We start from the raw sequence: 7,075 nt of genomic DNA on the forward strand, positions 1-7,075 counted from the left end.
CCTCCAATTAACTCGATTAACTCTTGTACTTGGGATTTGTCATGCCTTAATTTTTCCTTTGCTATTAATGCTGTTAGGAGGAACAAGACTTTTATGGTATCTGGTTGCTTCCTGCTCTAGTTCTTCTTCTTCACTTTCTGATAGCTCACCTTCCTCCTCCAAGGGAGGAGCAGTGGGCTCAGGTTTGGACCCTTCCCCTGTTGTTCCCCTTGATATCTCAGCTTTCTCTGTAGGAGGTCAAACAACTATAGTGTTCATTGTTGGAGGCACAGGGACATAGTCACTTCCTAATGTCATCATACCAGGTGGGCGGTCTTTTCCTTCTAGGTGGGCAGTTGCAACTGCTGCTACCTGTTTTTCAACATGATACTGCTTGAGGCAATTAGTTACTGCTCTCCATGGCTTCATTAACTTTTTAGCTTCTTTATTGTCGTCTATAACTAGATTCCATAAACAAGCACCATATTCTTGCCACTGGTGTTCGTGGAACAGCAATCTTGGGTCCTTAAAGAACCCTTGCTTTTTCCCGAACACCACTAACCCATTTAAATCCTTACAAAGGTTTATCTCTTTAACTCCCTGCTTTTCTAAAAAGCATAAAAATAAACCAAGGGCCACCTCTGTTTCCATACCTGTGTCCTAACGCTTTCCCTGTCGACAGGAGTTGTGCAGCCTTTTCAGGTTAGCCCTTGTCAGCCGGACGACGGACCCCCCTGTAGGTCAGTCCAGGCACAGATCAGACGCTTGCCCGCAGCTGGCCATCTTTTGCCCCTTACCGGTGCTTCTCCTGTCTCTCGCTTCGGTCAGTGAGAATGAGATAAGAGCTATCCCTGTTCAGGCGCCATCTTGTTGACTCCGGCGAGGGAAGACATGCAGACAATCAGTGTGATTGATAATGCAAGCTTCAGTTTATTGAAATCAAGACTCTGCTTTTATACACTCAAATATGCATACTTGTCACTTCTCTATTGACGCTGGGTAAAAAGCTACATTTTGCACCTACTGCTAATGTTGCGATTTGGGAAATCAGGATTCTTCCTCATCTCTCATGGTCAGTACATCTTGTCAGCACGTCCTGTTGTTTATCTATAACAGGATTGTCAAGAACACTGTGTTTGTGTCCCTGCCTTCTTTCTTTATTCTCATGATTTCTGTTCTCACGATTTCCTTTTTCTGCAGCTAGCAAGAGGCCTGCTTATATCAAGCTAAAAAGGTGTTTGCTTGTACAGCTCTTCCAGGGACCCATGTCCCTGATCCCAACCATTCCTCAACAAATCATAGCAGCTCATGTGTGGAAAGTAAGAAACCCATAAGAACTAAGTGAACTTACCACAAAGGTTCCCACAGTTTCCAGTATGAAACACTCTAATCCCAGTGACAAAATCGGAGTGGAGATAAGGTGTCAGCAATTACTCCAGAAGTAAAATACAATTACTCCAGAAGTAAAATACATCCTTAGAAGTGTTTTCCTTGTCTGATGCTTGTGCATTGCTTGCTGAAGGGGGTAGGTGGGTGACCAGTGAAGCTTGGCTGCAGGGTGAGCCCTGAGTGACTTGTTCAGGGGCCGCCTGTGCTGGCACCCCACCTCCAGCCCATGCAGGGTGATGGCATGCTGCCTGGTGCTGGCCCTTCAGGGGTGGCTATCACTCCACCAGTATATGCTACCAAGAATCCAACATGCTCCAGCATCCAGATCATCAACGAAATAATGGTTTTCTTCACTTGTATGTAAGCAAGACTAGAAAAACAGAGAACTGCTCATCTAGTAAAATGGTAGAATTTTACCAGTGCTTTGGTTTTTTTTGCAGATTGTTTTTTTAGAAAAGCAATGAAGCCTGTGTGGCATTCGACTATATTTAATTAACCTGGTCTTTTTTATCTCATTTCTGCCATTCTACATGCATTATTCTATACAAAAACTTCCCCTACAAACCAAAACATGTTCCTGTGTCAGGTAACTAGTTCGCATTCCCTCCTATGGAATAACATCAAAAGGAAAGCATGAAAACTGTTGTGAGAAGGTAGGACTTGTCTGCACAGCTCTGTGGCAAAGCCCCTCAACCCAAACCCTGCCACATTTTACTCATTTTGGTACACAGACCATATTCCTCTTTTCCAGACATGGATGTATGTGAAGTTTTTCTATTGCTAGAGGAAGAGTACAGAGAGGGAGTGTCCACAGCAGCCTCTCTAGACCATCACCTCACAGAAATTTTCAAAACTTAGAGAGATTTCTACAGGTAAATTTTCCAGCTTTTAGATTATTTATAAGTAGCGCAAAGCAGATGCTTTGTAAAGAAAAAAAAAAAAGAAAAACTGATCGTCAATATTTTTATGAAGATTTTTGTCACACTTCCCTGTCACCACCCCCTCCCAGGGGCTACAAAGGGCATAGTGCCAGCCGTGGTACCCCATGCTCCTCTCACTGATGTGGAAGGCAGGTCATGGGTTGAATGAAACTACTCTTGCTGGAGAGTTTTCCTGAAATCATACAAAATTGCTATGGGAGTTTCAGAAATTATTTTGGTGTTTTCATCTGTGTGATGTCTATCCTTGTTGCCCATGCTATTTTGTGTTAAATTGAATCCTACTGACCCACAGCATAATTTCAGAGTATTGTTGAAGAAGGAATTCTTCTTTGTGTTCATATTCTTGGGTCTTTTCTTTACAACTAAATTGTTGTGAATATATATTTTGTAAGAATATCTGTGATTTGTTTAGAACTGAAGACAGCTTAAAACCTTGTCTGGCATTATTTGTGATTTTTTCTTTTGGGGGTGTGAAAGCCCTACCACTGCAAACTTTTCCTATCAAACCTCACAGGATTATGGTTGCAACAACTAACATAAACTACTGTGCATTTTGCCACAATCACGCTGCAGTTAAAAACTTTTTTTTTTTTTTTAACACTTGGTAAAAATGTTGCTTTGGCCAAAGGAAGGAAAAGTTTCTAGCAGTTGTGCAGTCTGCTGACACCCACAGGGGAGACATCTCATACAGCCCTTGATTGCCCAATTGATGAAATGAAGCCTTCATTCTCAATGGAAAATTGCAAAATAATGAAAAGTATTAATGCGCTCAGCTCTGGCAGCCACGTATCCCCTGGCTGAATACTTTCAAGCCATTGCCAGGAGAGGGTGATTCTGACATGACAGACCTTTCCCATTAACTTCCCCAAGCTGCACTTTTACCAAAACAAAAAGTCTCCCATGGCCTGGAGATGCCAGCACAGCTCACTTTAGTTCACACAGTGTTTGGTGCTCTGCCAGGCAGCTCTCTACAAGCTCTCTCCTCTCTGTGGAAAGGAGCTGCTATACCTGCAAAAAGCCCAGGGTTTTTCCCAGGCAAGCTCATTGTATCTGTCTTGACAAACACAGCAGAAAAGGGCTGTTTGGGAAGCCCCAGGTGCTCTGATTGAAGCAAAAGAGTAAAGCAAAGTTGAAAAATCCTTGCAGAAATGTATTGATTTAGATTCAGGGTGGTTTGGATTAACAATTGAAACTTCCATAAAATCAAATTACCCTGGTTTTGCAAAGACATCTCTTGCTAGCAAAAAAAAAGGAAAAAAACATGCACATCCACTCTCCCCTTATTAATTTAATCAGTAACCATAGTGGTAGTTTTCTGAAAAAGTGGTTGTTACTTTTGATTAAATCATAATAAAGTTGGTGATTTTTTAAAATAGCATTTGAATTTTTGCAGTTTCTTTTGGAATCATATAGGCTGTGCTATTTATTATTAGGAGATTGACTAAAAATATCTATACTTCTGTTACAAATTTAAATATACAGGGAACTGTATTTATTATCCTAATACAATGTATATTAAAAAAAAAGTGTGTTTATTTTGTGTCTGAAGTATTTAAGTATCTTCCTGGCATCTTTGCTAAAGTGCTTTGGAGGTATCAGTTCCAAAATGCTGCAAAATGTTGTAATTAGATATAAAGTGAAAGCAAATTGGAAATATATGTAAAAATTATAATTTAACTATATTAGTCTACCACAATTGAAGTGGACTACGGAAAGAAAGGAACAGGACAGTTTCTGGGTTTATAATCACGTAGGGGTAAAACACAGAAGAAAAAAGAAAAAAAAATGCAAAATGTCTTTACATCTGTATTTCATACTGAATTTAATAAATCACAGTTTGGGGAGAAAAATGCAGGGATTTGCGTCACAATTTTTCTCATTGAACTAAGTCATTTTTACAATGCAGCCATTGCATAGCAGGTCCTCTTATCACAGTAACAATGCAAACACTGGAATAATTGCAATCTATAAACCATTCTGGATTTCTAAACAGAAATATGAAAAACAAATCAGTAATTCAAACATTATTTAGTATGGATATGCAATACATGCAACTAAGTGGCGCACTGTGCTGGGTGGGGGTGATAGCTATTAGTATTGAATTATTCAGGCCTTTTATTCTCCAAACTATTTTAGTCTGCTTGAGTAAAAAACTTTCTGTAGAGCAAACTAAAAGCTGCTATTTTGATATTTACAACCATTAATGTTATGCCTCACATTAAAAAAATTTAGTTTACAGCTCCTTCAGCTTCAAGTGATTTGAAGGGGGAGACGAGTGACAGCATCTGCTTTAAAACAAATAATAATAACATTTTGATGATTTCTCTGTCAGGTCTATACTGACAGGGCTTTTCCGACCCGACCCGTCCTGGTGAGGAAGGATGTTCCCGAGCTTCTGGGAGGCTGTAGCAAAACGAGAGAGCGACTTCACGGCATACTTGCTCCTCCGCCCTCCTCCTCCTTGCCTCCTGCTTTCCTTCGGTAGTTGTTTTTTTTTATTACTTTTTTTCTTTTTAGGTTTTTTTCTGTTGCGGTTTTTTTGTTTGTTGGTTTTCTTTTTTCCTTTCCCTTTTTTTGGGTTTGGGGAGAGGGGGTGGAGTTTTTTACGTTTTTCTTTTTGCCGTTTGTTTGGGAAGAGGGATGGTTGTTTTGACGGCGTGTTGTGGAGGGGTTTTGTTTGTTGGTTGGTTTGTTTTATTAAATTTTTAAAATTTTGTTTCAAATGACAGTTCTCAGCTGCTGAAGAAGTGGCCGGGAAGCCTCGGGGTGGCAGATCCTCGAGAGAACCTCCCCACCCCTTTCTCGAAGGACTGCAGCCGCCCTGGGCAGGCGCTCCCCTCCTCAAGGACATGCCAAATGCTTCTCCTATCCGCAGTTTCTGGAGCGTTCGCACAGTTTTGAGGACCAGCAGAGCTCCGGGAAGGCGGTGTGTGTGTGCATGGGTGCGATGCTGTGCATGCTCCCTCCAGCGCCCCTTCCGCCCCCTCATACCGCTCAAATTGCGCTCACGGGCTGCAACGCGCCATTTGTTTCCTTCTCAGCGTTAAAAAAAAAAAAAAAAAAAAAAAAAAAAAAAAAAGGGCAAAAAAGGAAAAGAAGAAGCGGGGAGAGGAGAGAAAAAAGGGGGAGCGAAGGAAAAGGGGGAAAAACAAGAGAAAATGGGGAGGGGAAGGAGTAAAAAGGGCAGAGAAAAGGAAGGTGTTTTCTAGGCTTATTCCCTTCAGTGTGAGGGGGAGAAGGCATCCTCAGAGACAGCAAACCCTTCCCTAATTTTACCCTGTAGGGAACTGCATGGCAGAAAGAACTTTAAGGAAGGGAGGAGTGGAGGGGGCACCCTGGCACCCGCTCGCCCAGCAAAATCTCCGGGGTGGGGAGAGGAAAAGGAAAGTGCCTGGTGCCCTGTGGAGGGAGGACAGGGATGATCCTGGCCATGAACAACTTTGAAATTTTCCTCTTTTTTTGCCTACCAGTCAGCATACATATCCTGGGAGCCACCCAAGGGAAGGACAGGATGGCATGGGAGGCTGGAAGGAATGCGTTAAAACCCTGTGCTTTTTCCCCTTTGCATGGAAGTAGTTGGATGTCTTTTGCACTTTTTGTCTGGTAAGTGTTGCAGGACCAATCTGGCAATAATTACTGAATTATTTGTCATCACCTGTTTTTTTCACACATCATCTTGATACCTCCTTTCTTACTTTCTGCAATGATGATCAGAGCCTGAGAATAAATCCTCTACGTCACAAATGCTTTTATGTATTTTCAGTATTTCTGGTTTGGTCTTTAAAATCATTTTGCAGTCCAATACAATGTGGAGTTGATTTTTGTTTCTTTGTTTTTAGACTAAAAACTATTTAACATGGTCTCTTCAACAAAAATATTCATTTCCATGATAGGTTATTTTTGTTATTAAATAATAATTGTACTAACATCTTTTAATGGCAAATGCAAATAATGTTTTACTACTACTGTAAAATTCATCTACACACAGATGATGAAATAATGAAAGAAAATTAGTTTAATACAATGTGTGAATGAGTGTTCAAGAAAAATAAATGTGAGATTTCATTATTTTGAAACATCGTGGGAGATAGATTTTTTTCTTTATTAGTAGTAAGTACAAAACTAGCTTCAAAAAATTTTCCTCCATATGGTTGTAAAAGTCATAGTGATAATAAGTTGCAATGATATTTTACCTTAATTGTGGCAAAAGAAATGACACTTTGTTTTGAAGGAAGAAGAACAAGTAACTGAGATAATGATACCTTGGGTTTTAACTCTTATATTTTTCAAATCCTGTACTGCCTAGTGTGTAACTGAAGTTTTGTGTGGCCTGTTAACTATGCTCTCTCATGATGGTTAGACATAACAAACTGTCATAGGTTAGCAAGCATAGTCCCGGAAGGGACGTCCTTGCTAAGGGGTGCTTACAGTTTCCTCTGGGAACTGATAGAACCTATCAGCTGGCCAGTTTGAATATGGACAATTCTCTAAGCCACTTAAAGTTGTGATCACCTCTGTGATCCACATTTAAGAATAGGCAAACTCCCCCTCCAAGCTCTCTCTCGTTTCCGGCGCTGGGACAGGTGGCTGCGGGGCCCGAGCAGGGCCCAGTGGGCCCAGCCCAGGCCCTGCTTGGGCCAGGCCGGGCCGGGCCACGGCCATCCTGGAGCCATGGACCTGTTCCAGTCATGGAACCCCCCCACATCCCTGCTGTGGGCAGCCGGAGCGGCTCGCGCCTCCCCCCCCCCCCCCCCTCCCACCAAAAA

General features: G+C 41.6%; 1 long non-coding RNA gene across 1 annotated transcript; it reads left to right on the plus strand.

Annotated features, from left to right (window-relative positions):
* The first annotated feature begins 779 nt into the window (after positions 1–779).
* Positions 780–6,727, plus strand: LOC108445519. The gene is made up of 3 exons (XR_001860408.1): positions 780–4,790; positions 5,039–5,235; positions 5,780–6,727. It is a non-coding gene; the product is annotated as an uncharacterized LOC108445519 (long non-coding RNA).
* The last annotated feature ends 348 nt before the right edge of the window (positions 6,728–7,075 follow it).

Source organism: Corvus brachyrhynchos, unplaced genomic scaffold, assembly GCF_000691975.1.
Source record: "Corvus brachyrhynchos isolate BGI_N302 unplaced genomic scaffold, ASM69197v1 scaffold213, whole genome shotgun sequence".
Lineage (NCBI taxonomy): Eukaryota > Metazoa > Chordata > Aves > Passeriformes > Corvidae > Corvus > Corvus brachyrhynchos.